The sequence below is a fragment of the Meleagris gallopavo genome, chromosome 6, assembly GCF_000146605.3.
Source record: "Meleagris gallopavo isolate NT-WF06-2002-E0010 breed Aviagen turkey brand Nicholas breeding stock chromosome 6, Turkey_5.1, whole genome shotgun sequence".
In the NCBI taxonomy this organism is placed as follows: domain Eukaryota; kingdom Metazoa; phylum Chordata; class Aves; order Galliformes; family Phasianidae; genus Meleagris; species Meleagris gallopavo.
Window position 1 is genome coordinate 44,039,498 of NC_015016.2, and position 21,201 is coordinate 44,060,698.

General features: G+C 39.0%; 1 protein-coding gene across 1 annotated transcript in view; it reads left to right on the forward strand.

The window, feature by feature from the left end:
• ARPP21 (cAMP regulated phosphoprotein 21) overlaps positions 1–21,201 on the forward strand; it is a 185,815-nt gene that overhangs the window by 22,146 nt on the left and 142,468 nt on the right. The window lies entirely within an intron of this gene.

Sequence of the window (21,201 nt, forward strand, 5' to 3'; positions counted from 1 at the left end):
CTATTCTCTAGAATTTTCTTTTAGCATAAAGCTCTTTAGCAGACAAAGACACTGAGCATTTCTTTGCAGTCAAAGAATCTGGGTGTTAAGGTGATCTCCTTAAGATGTCTCAAAACTTGAAGTAAGCTTGAAAATGCACAATGATCCTCTGGCTTTTCAGAGCAGGACCTTTACAGATGACCATTAAGTTATTAGGAAGTTTCTTTTTTTTCTTTTTTTTTTTTTTGCAACCAGCATACTGAAATCCCCTTCAGTATTCCTTTATTCAAACTTTTTATAATTACTGGAGTCTGTTCTTGAATGCTTAAACTCAAATCCTTCTCTCGTAACACCTTATTCCACTTCTGGGACAGTTTGTATGCAATAATAATATTGGCATTGTGATGTGAGAAATATTCCTATGATAAGCTACTGTCAGAGCCTGGGAAGCTAAGAACTTCCCTTCAGACTTCAACAACTTGGCTGTCAGGGTGCAAAGGCTCTTTTTGAAAAACAATTATAGTAGCCTAAGTCACAAAGGTCCACAAAAAGTATTAGGAATATAGTTTTATGGCATTAGCCTTCTGTTCTTACCTAATTTGGAAAGGAGTCCATTCTTTGAAATTCAAGGTAGAATATTAAATTAACTCACTTAAATGTTTTGTCTTGGTTGGGATTAAAAAAATGAAAAAGGAGTTTCCTTTTTAAAATGGAAAACTTTTCGCCTTGCTTCTACTAAGGCTGATTTTTACAGATATTGCTGTTGTAACCATATTTTAAGCTCCCATTTTTTGACCAAATTGCTGTTGTTGTATCCTAGTTCATGAGTCGTATGTTGACCTGGTTCCCAGAATATCTGGGTTTAATTTTGGAACTGTCAAGCAAAACAAAAAGTAAGGCAGAATATGTCACAGGATAAGTAGCTCCTCCGTAAACGTGGAGATAGCATCCCAGTTTGTGAGCTCTCAAGTGTCTACTGCCTGTCTGCAAGCAAAACTAGTTTGCAAATTAAAAATAAGATTGCCATGTTCATAAATAATGAAGCAATCCTAGCAGGCTTGTGTCAGGGGTTGTGTCGAGAGCTGGTAGTTTGGAGACTGAGTTGATCATGACACAGCTACTGCCAGCTTGCCTGAGATGTCACGAGGCAGTAGGAGCCAGCAGTGGGAAGACCAGTGGGTACTTTAAGACAGATTGCTTATTTTTTAGGTAACGCTGAGTTTGCTTTGAGACTAAGATGTAACTGAGAGACCCTTTGCTAAGCCCACGATCTGTACTTTTTTGATACATCATCATAGGAAGATTAGCTTGAGAAGCTTTAATTACAGCTGGCTTCCAGAGACTGGATGGGAACAAGATAAAGAGTGGAAATATCTAGGATTTATCTGTTGCAGTTCAGTGGATCCACACATAGGAGAGTGAGGGCTATGGGCCCAGAGGTCTTGTCTCAGGGCTGAGCCCTTGATGGGTGACTCTGATGGTATGGCAGGGAGAAAAGTAAGAGCACGTGGTGAGAGCACTCTGGTCTTACCAAAGAGAGACTGGAGTTAGACTGCGTGTCATTTCTATGGGGAGCTGATTGGAGAAAAGCAGCAGTTCAAGGCAGCATGCAGGCCATACGGATTGCACAGTCAAGTCGGTCTCAAAAGTATGCTGGAAGATAAACTTGGCCCTCAATTTTAAAAGAAAAACTTCAACTTGTTAATGTCATATACAGCAGGATATTTATAGCACTCTCTAAATGTTAAGCAGAGGGAAATATCACTGCTAGACAGTGGGTTTTTATGAGTAAAAAATGTTTCACTTTTCTTCAGCTGATAAGGAAAAGTTATTAGATGTAGTAACTGAGGGCGAGAGGGGTATGAATAGGCAATAAAAAATTAATTGTATTGTTTTCTTTTCAGCATCATATTTGATTTGATGCTTTCTGAGTGTTGGCTTCTATTTATTGTGGTGCCTGTGTGCTGGAGTTATATTTAAATATAAAATATGTATTTAAAAAAAAACCTGCAGTGTGGCTTTCTTGGCACAAAAAATTCATTGTTTATGGTTTACAGGTTGGCTGATATGCAAAGAATATGTGTGAGTAACATCCCTCTGCAGAAAGATAGAAATATACATATATCATTATAGTTGCAGGCATTCAGCAGAATAGCAATTTTCAACTTCACAGACTTTCCTAAAGCTCAGCTGCATGAGCCAATTGGACCCATGAAATTGAAAATGAGCTCAGATTGGGTTGGAGGGATTAGGGCTACAAAGAGCATCCCTAAGATGGTGAACTTGGCCTCTCAGAATTATCCACATTGAACCTCAGAAATTCTAACTGGAAACTTCATTTGATGGAATTTGTGGCGTGCCAGAGTCAAGTGGACCTGTGGTCCCAGAGACGGCTTTGTGGCTTAAATGTTGTGAGCTCTCAGCTCAAGCCTGACTTCTCCAAAGCTCGAACAGATCTATTTAGTATTTGGAGGTTTAGGTGGATTATGTGTCAACTGGAAAGCCCTCAAGGCCTAACTGCTCATGTAAGCTTGTAACTCCTCTTCTGTTCTTAGCCCTGCTTTTCTGAATGATGAGTGATGGGAATTAGCGTTTACATTAGTAATTTTATTTTCAGCAGAGGGGAAAAAGGTGGAACCTAGCATTTAATTTCTAACTTCTTTCTTGAAAGGCCAAAGCAGAGCAAAGTGTCCAAAAAAAAAAAAAAAAACACCTGGAAAATCTATCAGGCTTTCAGTGTTCTTCATTTAAATATAGGGTCAACTTCCATCACAGATTACTAAGCTAATAACAGTAATTCCTGCTTTTTGCTATTCCCCCATGTGCTAGCTTCATGGAAATGTAGGTGAGGAAAAATATTCAGTAAGAAATACAGTAGCTGAAAGCCCTCTGTCTTGGTGCCAGAAATAAAAGCACCCGGCTGCTTGGAAGGTGCCTGTTGCCAGTTGTATGCCATTCTCAGCTCTTCTGTGTTCAGCCATTAAGGGGTAATGAACTTCTTAATACCCATTTGTTTACAGAGCCGGCTGACAAAGGGATCGTTTAATCTGGCTGCAGTGTATTTTTTTCAGAAGTGAAATCCTTCCTTTCTTCCAACTGCAATTTTTTTCCTTTGTGCAACTAGCAAAGGCAGTGCCTCCGAGAGAAAAAGAGCTTTTGCAGATTTTTAGGATCACTCAGTGCACCAGTTAGCTTTTAAATTGTGGCTGTCAGCAATTGTATCAAAGCAGAACTGCAGTCAGTCTCACTGCACCATCTGTGCGCACGATAAAAGACACATTCATTTAAGGATATGCTAAAAGGGAAATAGGTAAGAAATTCGAGTCTCTTGTATTCATGGGCACTGGACTGTCGTGCAGTGCACTTAGTCACGTTGTGCCTACATTCTACACTAAATCTTGTTGTAAAGAGTCTTATTTCTTTTTTTTTTTTACGAAGATTGAGAATTAACAGTAAAATTTACAATAACCTTATGAATATATAGCTAAATGTCTATTTTTCTACAGAGGCTGAAGTTGTTTTTTTTCCTGGAAGCTGGAGAGAAGCTGCTGTTTTCATAATATCGTCTATCTGCCATTGTTTTTACTCAGACTGGCCTTTGCTAACATGCAGTCACTATCATCACTTAAGATGCCCATTGTAAAGTGACCTGCTGTCGGCATAGAGGGAGTGCAATTATTGTTAGTCTGATGTTTGGTAGTCCCGTACTGAAAAAGAAGCCATTAGAAATGAAGAATAATGGAAAGAAAATGACCATTTCATCCTAGCCAGGTAGACACAGCAGAAGGCACCTGAGTGTTAATTATACAGGAAATATGAAGTCTCTTCACTGTTCTGTTACTAGATCACTTGGGATGAGACAGCATGCTACTGATGCTGAATTTACTGAAGGATTCATTTTAAATTATATTTTAATTTAAAATACCAATTAACCAATTTTCCTGTAAACACAAGGAAATATTGATTAATATGTCAAGAACCTGAGAAGAGTCCTTCATACAGGGAAATGTAGTTAAATCCAGTTTGAAGAGCAAAAGTCAGTTCAAACTTATCAGTGGGGTAAATATATTCTTATATATATATATATATTTGTATTTGTAGAATATATGTAAATGGATATTCTGGTTTGCATTTATTCCTCTATTCTAAAATGTTTCTTTGAGATAAGAATGTATTATTGGACTGGAAAGTAATTTAGGACTTTGTATTATATTTGGGCAAATATGTATTTCTTGCTAATTTATTACCATTAGGTACTTTAATGTATAAATGCACTCTCAGAAAACTTGCATAGCTCTCAGGAAGTAAAAATTGCCTCATGTTGAAGAAATCATATGGTGATTTTATGGTACCATTAAGGCTGACCTTAGATAACTGGTTAGGGAGATTTCATGCCATCAATGCACCGTTCATGCTAAAGTGCTAACCCAGCACTGTTACGGCTCCTTAAGTGAAATGGAGCTCCTGATAGGTTTGAGTAGTTATTTTACAGTTGCTAATCATTAATACGTAATGGTCAGATCTTGTATGCTTCTCTCTCATTACTTCAAGTAGGAAGAAAAATAAGGGATTTAATAGCACCATAATTACCCAGTGCTGACATGTTATATCCCAAATACACCGTGAGCCAAATTTTCAAACTGCTGTTCAGACTAAGTTCTCAAATGAGCCAGACCCCAGTGCTGTACTTCAGTTAGCGAAACTGCAGGGCAAAACCTAGTTCAGTGATTATTTTGGGAGAAACCCAGTTGGCTCGACTGGAGCCTGCCTGCTGCCTTGTGCAGTACCAGTCAGCAAGCCTGAGGAGGTGGGGAACCTGTGGTCGTGTTATAGCATAGAGTTTGCTGACATTTCTTCCATATGCTAAAATTAAAAGTACCTGCTTACTCTTTAAAGATTGAAGAGCAAGACTAGATAACTAGGCATCAAATATAATATTAAGTACTAAGGAGCAGTTGCTTCCTAATTCAGCAGTTTCAAGAAGTTTGTACAGATCGTGGAATCCTAGAATGGCCTGGGTTGAAAAGGACCACAAAGATCATCCAGTTTCAACCCCCTGCTATGTACAGGGTTGCCAGCCACCAGACCAGGCTGCCCAGAACCACATCCAGCCTGGCCTTGAATGCCTCCAGGGATGGGGCATCTACAACCTCTCAGGTATGAGGACTCAGACCAAAGCAGCTTTTTGTGACAAATCTTCCTTTAGACAGTGGTTGATATGGATCTGTATGTAAATGCAGACAATGAATACAGCAGGGTGGAAGTGAGGTTTGGAGAGGGACCTCTGGACCCCTACTTCAGGTCCGTGGACATATTTATGGGATAGTAAGGGTGCACATGTTTGTATTCACACCAAGTTTCTCTGATGTCAGACAGTCAAAAAAAAAAAAAGACAGAGAGCTAACTTGTGACACCTGCAGTACCTGTAGTACAGCCCTCAAAACTCACCTAAAACTTCCACAGCTTTTCTTCAGAAACTGTTTCTTGTACCAGGAGCATGACAACGCTGGAAAATGATAGGCAGACACTGTCACATCCATTCAGGTACTGCTGTGGATGGAGCAGGTAGCACAGCCAGACTCTTTCCTTCTTAGAAACAAACAAACTCTTCTTTCAGTTATCAGCAGATCTGTCTAACTCCACTCTCTTGATAGATACTTTCCAAAGCGTATGCTTTGGGCTAAATATCATTGAAATTTCATGCATTGCCACCCGGCTGTTTCTAAGAACAAAGCTATGCAAAAAGCTGGATATTTTTTTCCTTACTAAAACCAAGCAAACAGAAGAATCACTCTGCAAAACTTTCCTGAAAAGCTCCGTTTCCCCAAAGACCTGAATCAGATCTTTGAAAATAGCAGTTGTTTTGGAGATGTGCGTTTCACTCTTCCCATGAGCATCCACTAAAATTACAAGTCTTACAACTACTGCTCAGACATGTGCAATAGAGATCCTTTAAAAAAAAAAAAAGGCAAAAAAACTAGTAGCTATTTTTCCTCCTGCTTTCTCAGCATTTTATACACGAAATTCTCTAAATAATTTACCTGTCCAAGGCTACAGCTACAGAGTGTGTTTAAACAGTCAGTCTTGACATCGCTGGGTCATAATATGCTGCACAGAGATTTTGGCTCACGCTGTTAATATTCTAAGATGTCTGACATGCACAAATCATATATGCCACATTTCTCATGAAGGTCTTTTACAAGTCTTGGTTTTCTCAAGAACATATAATATGTTTTATCAGCTCTTCAATATGTGTTGCTGCCTATAACATGTTTAATTATGTGCACAGACTTTCAATTGGTCTGCAGTTACTTGAAGTGGTTGATTGGTCAAGTTACTGACAACTGAACAGCTGTGTTTACTTTTGTTGGTATTTTGTTTGACCAAATTGTTTTGATCCCTTTAACAAAGGAAAAGCCATTCTGATTCTGTTTTGGTTCAGATAAAAACTGAGCTTGGCGTACGTAGGCTTGCAGCTTAACTAGCGCTCTGCCCCTACACGTACTGCAGATGATGAGGGTAGTGGGTCTCTGTCCCTTCCCAGTCAAAAAGGGTATTACAGGTGAGCTGATCAGGGCTCTCTGAATCACCAAGAGTGGAAGAAGAATCCATGGAATAAAGTTTGTGGGACTAGAAGGCAAGCTGCGGAAAACCTGGGAATGAAATATTAGAGCAAGTGAAAAGACCAGGTATAACTGTATAAATGGCACCAGTCTGTGTATTACAAGGAGTGTCCCAAGCTCCCTGCTTTTGGGATTTGATGATGAATAGCATGTTAGGACTGAATCTGTGCTACGAGTCTTATGTTTGAGGCAACGGTTGCTATACAGGGAGAATGATCGTGGGGCAAGATGAATGTTAAGGTCACAATCAGGAGCTTTCTGCAAAGCATTGCACTTGAATACATGCAAATGTATTATTTCTACAACCTGAAGTGCTTCTTCAAGGACCTTGAATATAAGCCTTGCTTTTAGAAAGCCCGTTCTCCTAGCAAAGCATGCTTTTAATTCCCTTTTAGCGTTGTTGCACCTGAACAACACTAACCTACTAGACCTCCACTAGGAAATGACAGAATTAGCTTTGCCTCTGTCACTTTAATTAGACCCTCCCCACTCTGCACATAAATAATTTAGTCTTTGCAAAATAGCCTTTAACTGCATGATCAAATTCTTCCCTGTGGACTCATGCTTCATTCATTGCAAATAATAGATCTGATACAGTAACAAATGCATACTGTGCAGCAAAGGGTGCTGTTTAGCTACAGATTTTCCTGTCTCATCTGTTGAAAAAAATTAGGGATTGTAGAGAAGAGTTGAAAATGGAAAAAGAAAATTATCATAGTGAAATGCTTTCCTGAAGGCTTTTATTCCTGCTTCTGCTATGTTGTTCTGATGCAGTATTAATTAAAAGAAGAAAAAGGCTAAGAAGCTTTTAAAAATCCCATTTGAATAGTTCTGCAAACTTTTTCTCTCAACAGAAAATGTTGCCCCTTCACTGAGATTCAGCCACTGACCACGTGAAAGCAGTACTGTTGTTTCACTGGTTGCTTCTGTCATGGATCCAATGTGTTTTTTTTCTTGTATGTGTTTGTGGCACTGAATAAGAACCGTAGTACTCTGCTGCTCATATTTCTCAGATGAGTACATAGTAACTTCCAGGTAAGCTTCCAAAACTGGAAGCTGAGATGCATATCCGGAGGACTTTCAGTTGCAACAGCAACTCACTGAAACCAGTCCGTCAGTTGGTAGTGAAAGTCTCATCTCTACCGGCTTTTAAGAACTCGCAGCATCAACTGAAATCAGTGGGAGATGTGCATTGGACATAAAAGATGCTACTGAATGCTAGGCATGATTAAACTCTCTAAGCGAGTCAAATGCCTCTTTATCTCGTTTTTAAAAAAATTATTGACCCTCAGTTTAGGTTATTTAAAATTGTTAGTGCCACCTAATCCCACAGACTTTCAAAATGAAAAACAGGTATTTCCAAACTAGCTTGAATGAAGTACGTGCCAAGGGAAAGTCAGTAAATAGATTGTTTCATTGAAAGCAAAGAGTAGAGTGGAAAGCCACTAGCAATCATTGCATTGATTAAGATGATAATACTGAATAAAAATTATAAGGTGAATCCCTTCTATCCGATGTATTTTACGGTGTAAGTAATTCACAAGGCACTAGTATGTGACCCTATGATTCAGAACTTGAAAGCTGTCTCACAAACAGAGAAAAATGAAGCTTCCCCAAGCCTTTTGAAGCTATTTAAGAAAGCTGGAGTTTAGGAGCAGTCTTGAGAGTGGAGTATTCAGTAAGGTGCAGGTGAGTGTGCTATTTGTAGTCCTTCTCTGCAGTTCATCATACAGTTGTCATCACTGCACATGCAGACTTGTGTTTAATTGCAGAAAGGTTTTCCATGAGATCAAGTTTCTTTCCATGTAAGAGTGACTGTGATGTTTTTTTTTTATCTGTGTGCCTCCTCTCAGCATCACTCAAAATATTTTTTTCTATGGATCACTGTTATATTTTCCTAAAAAAAAAAAAAAAAGGGAAAAAAAGTAACTCCAAGCTTACCCTTTGTTCTAAGCATGAACACTAGGACTTGCTGTAGACTGTTTTGTAATAAACTGTTTTAATTACAAGTAGTGCTGGCCATGAGACAATTTCATAATGATGCTGCATTGTGAGCTGTGAGTGATACCTCTGTCTCTTTCTTTCCCTGATTTTTTCATTCCCTGAACCATGCTTTTGGCAAACATCATATACTTTCATGTAGTCTCTTAGCTGGCAATAATGATTAGAAATAGTGAAGTGGTTGATCCAGGCTTTTTCATGTGATTGCGGACTTCAGTTTATGGAGAAACACAAAGGAATGTGAGTTACAAGAGGGGAAAGAAAATCTCACAACATCAAATACAAGCATAAAAAGGAGCAGATGTGCAAACATGGACATTCTCACCTCCTGTGTCAAGTCAGTACTAAGGAGATGCTCTTGAATGGCCTATTACTGGTTGGAGCACAGCAGAAAAGATTAATACATTTATGAAGTGCTTAAACTTCTCTCCCAACCTAAGTTCAAAATCTTGGTTAGATTCTTTGAACTACAAAGGGCCTTCTACTTTCATTAAGCACTGATAGCACAGTGGTACTCAGTATGTGGGTTCTTAGAACCAGATGTGTCCGGATTGTTCAACATATTAAGTAATTTAAAGCTTTCAGTTTTCCAAGGAGACAGTAACTCAAATGCAATATAAAACAGCAAACAGAAATATTCAGCATTTTTCATAGCTTCTGAACCCTTTCTTCCTTCCGTATAGCTCTAATTTCTTTGTGATCGCGTGTCAGAACTTAACGAAAAGGAGAAAGGCACTATTGTTGTGGCTGTGATTCGGCGAAACAAGCAAAGCAGTTGATATGCCAGGAATAATAATGCACTATTCCTTTTAATGAAAGCGCCTTGAGTAGTTTTGTCCTGAAAGAGAGACATGCTTTGGTTTTAACTCCAGATCAGAATCACCTGGGTATTTTCTCCCACTGAGTCTCATGATGACAGGGAGAAACAAACAAGGCAACAAGAAACAGCAGGCAGTGTACGGGTATCATAGCTATACCAAAGTTTCCTCCAGGTGTTTTTTTCCCCACTAATAACTGTCTTTTCCAATGATACAGAAAGTCGTCTCTGGTCCTGAAATGTTTGAGAAGCAAAGTCAAAGAAAAGCTGAGCTGGGGTTTTACAATAAAATTAGGTGACAAATAAAACATCTAGGAGGAAAAGAATCTAACATAGAATGTAAAAAGAAAAAATAATTCTCTGTATTCAGTCAGCAGCTATCCTGACAGGCTGTTATCTTGCATAAGATGTGATAGCACAGAAGGCTTCATTATGTGGTGAATGGCCAGTTTACAAGATCACAGATACATCATCTGTCATTGAACTTCTGTATGGCTTCCCTGGAAATTCCAGATTTTGTTTAGGCAGCCAGTAGTGATCTACAATGCATTAGATTCAGAACTTATGTTAAATCACTTTTCATTTTTTATTTTCTTATACCTTAAGTAATCTGTAAATTTCTTCAGCACCCTCTGACACTTGGCAGAAAATTCATGTGTAGCAGGTTTTTTTTTCTCTTCTTCTTTTCTGCTGGAACAGCATCTAGGGAGATTGTTCTCCTGTCACAGAGCATCGCTAGGGTTTCCTGTCAACGGGTATCAGTGCTCCTTTCCCATGAAGCCTACTCCTTTTGGCAAGGATTGTGAGCCACATCAAGTAACTTTCGGATCACCATTCAGTGCGCACCATTTGCTGTTTATGTTCTTTTTTTTTTTGGGGGGGGGTAATTTTGCATAATTCATGTAGCAGGTGCAATTTCTTGTTGTCACTGTACTACTGCATGGTGTACAATAGTAATCAGTAAATTAAAAAAATATATATAAAAGCAACATTGGAAGTGAAGAGGCCACAGGGAAATCAAAATATGTGGATATTCTCAGTAGGTAAGCTGCAAATGAAATGCTGTAGTCGTATGCTACAACCACTGTTCAGTGTTCTATCTCTTCTGTTTACCCCGCATGTCGTGCATTGGGGTCCACCTACATTGATTAGGAATTTAACTGGAGGGATCATGAAATAGAGATGTAGGCTTAAGTTAGCTATAAATGTAAAGACACGTGCTTAAAAGTGAAAGCAAGAGAGGAAAAAATGGATCACAGCTTCTGATGCTTTTCGGTTGCTCAGGGAAGTGAAACAGTTATACAGTATTAATTAACATTTTAGGGCATGCTATATCTAAGTAGCAAGAGACTGTGTTTTGTGTGTATGTGAGTGTGGGAGGTGTCGTTTCACAGCAGAAAGATAGAAATAAATAAAAAGCCGTCATTTTCTGAAAAGTAAGATTCTACTCGTGGCACAATAAATAGGTGAATAATGTGTTTTTACTATCAAATGAAGATTTTTTGGTATTTTGGTAAACGGTGTTAGAAAAGTGACACGGGTTGAGGAAAAACATGAGGTGTATGTCTCTCTCTCTCTGTTGCTGCTGCTTATTGCCTCTCCTTGTCACTGGCAGCCAAGCTGTCCCTTCTCCATTTCACATGTATTGAAGATCCTGAGAAAAGTTGCCTGGCTCTTTCCCCCTAATTCCACAGCGCAAACAGTGGAGCCCATGAAGGGGTGCCTCCTTGGTACAGAGAATTCAGGGTGTGGAGCAAAGCCTTTCTGGCTGCACGGATCCTTACCGCCTTACTCACTGCCAACGTTCCTCTAGCATTGCTCCCTCTCATCCCAACCCCATGACCAAGGATGCCATCCTCAGCCCCTTCCTACCGAGCTTCCTCTTTCCAGTGCCTCACACATTATGAGACATCTACCTAGCTGGGGGGGCTCATGGAACACCCCCACTTTGCTCATAGATCTCTCCAAGGTGCAGCACACCTCTTTCTGGACAGGTTGCAGGCATATGAATGTGTGTATACTGGTGGCTGAAAAATGCCAAGAGATCTTTAAAAGGCTTGATTATTGCCGAGAGTACAGTTACTGTCTTGGCATCTTTGGTTGTGTATATCTTTTTGTACGTGTGCTTTTGAGTTTGTGTTTCCTGATGCCAGGATAGTTATTTGCAACAAGGAAAAGATATTTTATAGGTGTTCCCAATGGAAGGCATTGATATTTTAGCATCTGACCATCGTAATGATCCCACGTAGGCATATAAAAGGAAATTGAAGTGAATGAAAAAAAGCTGTGACTAAGAATACATCAGTAACAAACAGCAATTGAAAGCAGTTGATTGTAAACACTGGAAAAGAAATTTGCCTTGCTGTAAGAAGAAAAAAAGCTCACTTTACAAAGAGACTTAGGTAAACAGCAAAACTAAATGGTGGACAGAATCAGAATGAAATAAATTGCCTGGAGAGAAATCTTGATATCAACAGCAATTGCACATCCTAATATGCTATTTATAAGATAGTGGGGATGATTAGGACAGGTGTCCAATTACATATTCTGTTTATAATTAAGCCATTATCTGATATCATTTTAAAACCAGTCAATACCAGAAACTGAAGATCACAGCAGCAGTTGTTTGTTTGTTTGTTTTGTAGGAGTCTATTCTTTGTGAATCTGTGTGGCCAACTGTGTATTGATGTCTACAGTTCTGTTGTTAAAGAAATCATCAATCAGTCATTATGATACAATGCTGGATGTGCTGTGACCTTACACTCAGACTACTGCAGGCCAAAATATTGATATGATTTATTTTCTAAGGTTGTGTGTTATAGAAGTTAACTGACAATTCAATAACTCAGCAGCCTCCTTGAATATAGCTTCCTTATATTGTTTTGCTCTCACGAAGCAAAATGGAAGGGGAAAAACCCTGCTGAGATACACAGTTCCAGCCAGCTTTTCTGCCTCTTTCAGGAAATATCTCAGTGAAGTGCGTTAGAAAGTTAAATGATACACAATCTCATCAACTCACATTCTTTGCTCTGTCAGTGTTTGGGGCAGATTTGGATAGAAAGTGGATTTTCAGGAGCTTCTGGCAATCCTGATAAAGAGAAAAGATACCTTTAATATAGTTGAAGATACCTGAGCATGTTTTAATTCTGAAAAGTACAAGAAATATATTTGAGCAACGGTTGTTTAAAGCCAAAACAGTTTATTTAAAAGCTATGAAAATTTGTTATAATGTCTGGTGTCTTGAAGTTTTTAAGACTGATGGAAGCTAAAGCTCTTGTACAGTTTTGACAAATTGTGGTCTTTTTCTTTAAAAGGTAACAATAAAAGAGGTGGCTATTTAAAAGTAGGTCCAGACCTGCATCCCAACAGTATGACTCATGCTTCTAATGCTCTTTCTGTGCCTGATACATCAACATTTCCGACCCTGCCTAGGCCTAGTTTTACAGCAGGAGGTAGGAGAGAAGACTTTCACATGTATGGCAAAAGCTCCAGCCGATAGTGTAGGTGACAATTTACTAGTTCACCAGTTCAGGAGGATGGCTGCCAGCCTTCCAGTCAGAATCACTAAGAATCAGAGTTTCTTGTCCTTGAGACCACACTACAGAGCCCCGTGCAAGAAGCTCCAGGTAATCCCTGTTCTGCACTCCCCGTGTCTGGGGACCCACAGAGCTGCGGTTTCTTTCTGAATGGAAAAGATAAGATAGGGAGGCATTTGTGCAACAGCACCAAACAATTTCATGATGCCTGGGATGATGTGTCTAAGCAAGATAAGGAGGGGGAGTTTCTAGCTTGCGTTTGTGCATGTGTTTGTGTGTATATATTCACACACATATGTACGTGTGAGCCTCGCAGTGTGGCCTTGTGCCAAAAGGCTTGACTATCCAAAAGTAAACAAAAGCTGCCTTCTTTATCTAAAGCCACAAAAGGTTGAGTGAAATTCTCTCTACACATTTCTTTAGGGGAGATTGCAGCCTTCAGATACTTCCACGTGCATTCAGCTGAGTTGCTATTCGTATTTCTGCATTTGGTGAAGAATATGTTTCAGTAAATCGTAAAAAAGTATAAAATAAAAGCATGGGGATTCACGCCAGGTCTTTTTCCTAAGTTGTTGTTTTACATGTTCCTCCAACCTTAAATGAAGATTGTGTAATACATGCACCGTGATTATACACACAAGATTTTTAAATGCCATTTAACAATAATTAGTTTGCATGAAACAATTGAAAACTACCAGAGTTTTCACAATAACTCTCTCCAGAGACAATCAACTGCTTCACTCGAGCTCAGTCTGTACTGCAAGTTCATTTTCTTTTCATCTTTTGCCTCACAGAATGAAACAAAAGAAGTGAAAAATGCAGAAAACTGTAATGTGAAAATATAACAAAGAATACTTAGCAAACAATCAGGATACTAGAAATGCTGTTGGCTTTATATCGTCACAAATTTCACTGGTTTCTAATTGCCTGAAGTAAACTGTCTCAACAAAAGGCCATTTAGACCGTTTATCTTAAAATTGTGTTTTATAGGAAGGTTATATTCAAATCTTACTGCATTACCAAATTCTCTATATTCAATATTAATGTATATATACAGGTATATGGACAAAGAAAGCATAGGATTGAAATATTTGGGCTGAAAATAAAATACAAGCTGCGTAATGAAGTATTAGGAAGCCTGAGAAAGGCTCTTGAAACTGTTCTTCAAAAAAGAAAATTGCATGTCAATGATCTATTAGTCTTTATTACAGGAAAGAGAGGAGGGGAGTTTGATGGCTTGCCTTGATTCAGGCTAGGATCTACATCTGAGCTACTGGTGGCCTCACAATCACGGGGAGCCTGGGGAGAGCCTAGCGAGAGAGTTGAGGCTTTTGTTTCTGTGTGGTTTGTGCACCCTTTGTCTCATATTTCTACCCTCAAATATTTGAGAGCTTTGTTTTGAAGTGGGTTGTTGAAATCTTTGGCAATCTTTCAAAAAAGGTCTTTTGTTTGCTAGCCAGTCCCCGTAGGATTTTTTTATTAACAGTAATAGGATGGTAAAATGGATGTACAAATGCAGGCTTATTGGCTGCGTGCATCTATGGTTATTAATTAGGAATGCGATGAATTAGGGTTCATTAGGAGTGTAATTTGGAACAATAAAAATAATTGTTGACATGTTGTTACCAGTTCAGAATTATGCTTTCCCCTGGAATAGAACAGGTCACTATTTTAGAGGATTCTGTGGGATTAGAGGGAGTTTGGGGAAAGAATGACAGTGATGAATAAAGGCATAGAAAAGCTCTTGAAGTGAAGTATGAAGTGAAAAACTTGTTTACTGTATAAATAAAAAGACTTAGTGGAGACACAGAAGTCTATAAAGCAATAAATGGTTGCAAACAGGTAGATGAGGAACTTCTGTGTTGCAGCACCTATGGGATATATAAATGGGAACACTGAACATTAGAAAAGAAGTGCTTTTCTACTTGATATTAAAGTCCTATCAGCTATTAGCAGACTTCATGAACTTGAATCTTGGTCGCTTACGTGGAAAAACATCAGAGGTTTGGTGCTAGAAAACAGTTATTAGTGTATTTCCTTTAGTTCATTTCATTATCCTAGTAGGGTCAGATCTACTGTGGTGAATTGTAAGTTTTTGTATGTGTGTGTGTCTCCCATTTGTCCCTTCCTTTACAGGAAATGTAGCCGCATTCAACTCAAGAAAAAATGTTTTTCCCTAACAGTGGCACAGCAGATCTCAGGAAATGCATTATTTTTTGTAAGTTTCTACATAGAAAGAGAACCAATTTCTCAGTTGTAATTGTTCCTGACACTAGGATATAGCATGCTGTAGGGACTAAAGTTTACTAGCTGCCCATAGAAGATGCTGGACAAGAAGACCACTGTAACTTCCTTCCCTTCTGCAGTACTTTAATCTTCCTGAGCTGGTAGCCTGTAGGAAAAGGCAGCTTATTGCAGAGGAGCTTCATCCAGGTAATGCTCTCAGTCCAGACAGTAGAGGTTTGACCATGTTATAATTCTCAAGGAGAGTCTGGATAAAGCAATCCTTTCTTCCAGCCCCACTGAGAAGGCTCTCCCAGTGTAAAGGTAGAAATGGACTAAGCTTTCTTCCATTGAAGTCCCTTTTGACAGGACAACAAAGGAGGAAAAAGGAGATTAATGTTCCAAGCGCTTTGCAAAAATGAGCAGACAGGGTAGGGCGAGAAAACTTTCCCATGGCAACTGATTTTCAAATAATAGCAACAAACAGAAAGGCCTGAAATGGATAAGGAAAACGGAACTATTTGCCTTCTCAACAATGAGTTATAGTCTGTATTACATCTCATGAATATTATGACCCCCTACAAGAAGAGAAAGGGGAATCTGAGATAAGAGTTACTAAATGTTTCTTTTTATCGAGCATTACGTGGAAAGTGCTAGGGTTTCCCACAAACTGCAACAACAAAAATTATCAATTTGTTTTCTTCTTTCGTGCATTAATTGCAGTGTTATTATATTGTACGCATGACATTCCAGCACGTTTCTCTTCTTTGTTTTCAGACAAATTGGTTTGTTTTCTCAGCAAAGCTTGGCTGGTTAACAGTGGCTTGTCATTCATTTGAAAGTCTTTTCTAACTTCATGACTGATCTTGTCTGCCTTTGATTAAATTATGTTTTAAAACCTACTTTTACTTGGACTTCTCCAATTTTCCCAGCTGCTGTTTCTCATTTCACCAGCTTGCTGAGTTGATTTCAAATGTTTTTACTGAAAAATAATTCTCTTGAGACGTATCACGTGGCTAAAAAATCAAAACAAAAGATAATCTAATTTACCTGAGGGAATAATCCTAGAAAAAAACATCTGCTGAATATTGGATAATAGTTTAGTAGTACCACAGCACAACAAATGAGTGTAGTCCTCTGTTCCTGGGACTTGAATTTTCTAGACATCACTGGGAAGTCTGGAACTTGAAGTTTTGATTCCATCAGAAACAGGGGTTTGTTTGCACAGCAGATAGTTCCTCTGTTGCTCAGAATGGTATCACCTCCTGCTTCAGGTGCATTAAAGCAGCTGAGTACTGAACTGAAAAATTAGTTACTGTGCCCCAGCAGTAAGCTGCAATAAACATAGTTTTTAACTCACAGCCCACCCTCATGCACACCGTGTTTTACTGTGGAGCCAAGGAATTGTTTTAACCTGTAATCCATTCCTTTTCCTTCTTTTATTTTCCTTCCAGCTCTCAAAGCGGCCTGCAGTAACATCTGTTAGAGTTATGATACACTGCAATGACTTTCTGATGCTGGAGCCCTGTAGCACTTTGGCTATGCAGCAGGAAAGAGAGAGGCTTTTCTGTCTACATGATCTATAACATTGTGCTGCTAATTCAAGAAGAATGAACTATTTTTAGAGGTTACCAAATGACTCAGAATAAAGAATCAATTGTATAACAGATGAGAAACTGAACATCCAGGTTTTTAGCAGCCAGATAATCTGAAAGAAATCAACTGCATATCGGTTCAGTAGGGTTCTGTAACAGCATTCCAAGTTAATTACCAGCATATTCCTGAGTGTAGAACCTTTGTTATAAGGAGCTATGGCTGCTCTAAAGACAAGCAAACAACCCCTTTCTCCCCTTCTGATAGGAAACATGACTTTTACTGCAAGAGATTTATGCCAATGCTTGATGTTGACTGCATTGCACCTAGAGTTCTAAATCCCATTAGAAACTGCTTATCTTATTAAGTGAGGGGTTTAATAGTAAGCTTGGATAGTCCACAGCCAAAACAAGATGAGGAGTTCTTTCACACAGTAGGAAAATGATAAATAAGATGATGACTGAGTATGTGCCAAGTGTCAGCTCTGTGAGGATGATGGGCCTGAAATGTACGTTTCAATATAATATTTCTCAAATCGTATTGATTGTCACTACTTCAAATTCTCAGGTTCATATCATAGAGCTTCAGGAGCACTGAAAATGTCACTACAAACTCAACAACTGGAAAGTTTTGCATTTGAGTCAAAAAAAAAAAACCACCCACAAACTACCGCAATGTTTACTCTTAAATATGGAGACAACTTAATAGCGCTAATATTTCAGCAGTTTTCTACAGCAGTTTATTAGGTGCACCACATGAAACTAAGATAGAAGTTTTTCATTACATACCATGAAATGAGCAATTTTTAAACCTTACCCGGTGTTGTATAATGCTCCTGTAAAGATGGTTGGTAAAAAATTAGGCTCAGGTGAAATCAGCAGCACGAATTCAGAAATGCTCTGATTTCACCCCACCTGCCAGAATTTTGCCTTCCTCTAGAAGGCGCTGGCTTTGGGGCAAATGTTGGTAATGAAGGGGCTTTTACTGTATCATGAGTTAAGGCATGCTGATGAGACTGTGCCAAGATGAAACAACAGGATGGGGTCAGCAGTGGTAACATTTGCATCCCCAGCATTGAAAAAAAAAACCAACCAACCCGTACATACAGAATGAACTAGAAAAACTGGCAGAAGGAAGGAGGCCAGACCCTGTTGCGGCTGAGTTGAGGGCTGCCAGTAAATCCTTGCTGGTTCAGGTGGAAATGTTTCTACTGTGTTGTTTATTATGATCTTTAATATGGTGGAGCTCCTCATTGCTTCTGAGGTGGAAGCTATGTGCTAGAGAAGATAGAACCTGTAGGGCTGTGGGGAAGGGACAGAGCTGCGGGTGTCACTAGCACCTATCTTGTGTGTTTCTTCTGTTTGAGGTACCCAAGTACAGCGTGAACCCTGCTAGTGAAAGGGAAACAAATCCAGCTCCCTGGATTTTTTTTTTTTTCCAGTTGCATTTCCATCTCTGATGAATGAAAAGTCATCTGAAGAAACGGTAATTGGGTTTGACACCACAAGCAGAGCAGCAATGGAAGCAGGTTTCTCAGCTGGGCAATCTGATGATCTAACAAGCTGTCTCAATGAGATTAGCAAGTTTAAGGTCGTGTGACATTATTCATTAGTTTTCTAACACACTAATCTTTACAGTACCCTTCCCATTTTGACGCTGTCTCCTCTAGCTACAGGCTCTATTCTGTTACACTGCAGACAATGCAGCTTGTTAATTCACTCAGCAGTAAAGAACTGACACTCCAAAGCCCTTCACCCCTTTCATTAATGCTCTGAGGGTGTTTGTTTCACACTGATGTCATTTCATCTTCAGTGGAGAGGTGATGAGTTGATCAAGAAGGTATCAACATATATTTGTAAAGTGATACCTGCGAAATGTTGGAATTGGTTATGTTCAGGAGAACTAGTAGAATATAATTATGTTTTCGGAAATGGTCCAACTGCAGGAATGTAACAGCTGATTGCCCAGAGGAAGTACCAAAATCCTCTGATTAGCAAGTTCTTTGTTCATGACAGTGTAGGAATTGGAAAATGCAAAAGAGTGAGAATGTCTGCAGTTCCATACTATGCAGTTGAGTGTGGTAAGGAAAGAAAAACAGAATATGTGTCTAAACACTGCTAGATGTGTTTAGACACTATTAGGATTTCAGCCCAGCATTGTCTGTGCATTGTCAGATTTTAAATTCATCTGCAGTGCTCCTTGTGATCACTGTTACTGCTTTTTGGATTAATTCCTTATCAGTGTGGAGAAGTCTCAGTATTCAAAGTATGTTGTTTTCACATCACATCAATCTAAGTCGCCATCACCAAATAACTGCATTTAACTCAAAAGAAAAATATTAGCTTCAGTTGCAGGGATGCAGGAGTTGCAGAGAGAAAATGTGCTGTGCGACTCCTTTTCTCCTCAAAAGACTGTAATGTGGAAGAAAAAATGTTTGGTATGCATGAACAAAAATCAACAAACAAAATGCATCTAACAGTATTTGTTTGCCTTGGGAGTTTCACACATTTCTTTTCTAGTGAATCACAGTATGAATGTAAATATCAATTGCCATCTCTCAAGAATTAGATTCATCCTCTATTTTTTTGCTATTCATTGTGTGGATGAAAATTTTGAGTATCATAAAGAAAAGCTGTTTGCAAACAGACTGTTTTTCAGTTAGGAAATATAATGTCCTATTCTGTCTTATTTTGGGCTACACCTATAATTAGAAATCAGCTGCTAAGAAATGAGTTTACTGTGCTAAATCTCATATTGCTTTATTTTACTACTCTACTAATCCTGGTAAGGCTAAGAAATAGTTAATAGGCAATCTGTAAGATCCAATAAGATGACATTTGGAAATCCTGCAGTCATATTAGTCATTAGCCATGGCAATATTCTACCATAAGGCAATGAGTCAGACGATTGATTAGAGAACCTCGTTCGTGGTATATCCTCTGGCATGAATATGGAGAGAGGGAGAAGTAAAAGGAGGGGTGCATGGGGCACAGGATGGGAACATGGAGGAATGGAAGGGCAAATGGAGTCTGATAGAGCTTCTAATTTTTTTAGAGGTAAAGCACAACTTTATGGTGATAGAGAAGAAGCAGAAAGTACAAAACATGAGTCTTGATGATCTACAATGCATGCTGCCCTAATGCTTCGTGAGTGAAGTCCAGCATCACTGGAAAATCTGATTTTCTCTTTAAGAAGAACATCTTCTAGAGATGTGGACATGGCAACTGTTGGCTACCTTTCTTACAGGCACAGAGAAGACTTGAATTGAAACATTGCTTAATTCTGCTCATTTTCTCAAATGGATGTCTGGATTTACCAATTACCACCATGTTTGCTGAGGAGCAAAAACAAAACACAGCACAGAAGCTGACATAAAACTTACAGGGGATGCTGGAGAAATGCTCACCTTAGAAAAAGTTGTTGGGTACATGTATGGGAACTGTTGAGTCTCAGCCACTGATTGATCACCTGAGCAAGCACTGAGTCAGCCATGGGAGCACAGGTGAAGGCGATTCAGCTGTGTTACCCAAGGGGTGGAGCCTGGCTGCACCTCTCCTAGACCCCATTTAAGGGCTGACTGCCACTGGGGAAGGGTCTCTTGCTGGAGATCTCTCCTCTGTGGAGTCTTTCCTGCAAACCTAGATCTTTGGATATAAGTGATGCTGTTTCCTGTCTATTTTCACCACGATAATACTTCCAGCTGTAACACCAACTGTAACAGTACAGAAGTTAAAAGGAAAGAGCTCTGCTATTTAGGGGGTTGTAGTGGCCATGTTATGACCCTCCTGCTGCTGTTTTGGAAATAAGTGCACTGATTTTGGCTGTAGTGTTCAAGTATGCAAAGCTGGGTACCAGCCCCATTCCTGCTGTCAATCTTAAAAAATGCCAGCTCTTGGGAGAAGAAAAGCAGGACATGAAAAATGCAAGCATTGTACGAATAGTAAGAACTATTCACACAAGAAGAAATTAGTTGTACAGCTAAGAGTTTGCAGCTAAGATAATGCAACACATTATTTTCTTCCAAAATTCATCTCTTTAGTGTGCGTTTCTCTTTGTAGCAGGGTATAATAACCTAAGAGCCTTATTTCCAAATGTCTGTATCTATCTTGATTTGCCTAGAATCAAATTCATCTAGGTCCTCGAGTGATGTGCAGTTCCATCAAAAATTTTAATTTGTAAATTGTAATTGTAATTTTACTCCTACAGATTTGCTAGCATTTGTCCAATGGATTTGCATGAGAAACAGTCAGGGGCGCTTTTGCCTTTAGCGCAGGGAAGCTATTAGTGAGATGTTTTCCTTGAAGGCACTTTCTTTAATGGGTTTCAATGGTTTTCTTGGTCTGCGAGGCTTGTCTCTTTTCATAGGTATTTCAGGAAAGAGATTCCCACTTTGGTTTATGTGTATAGGAAAGTAATTACAGTTATAATA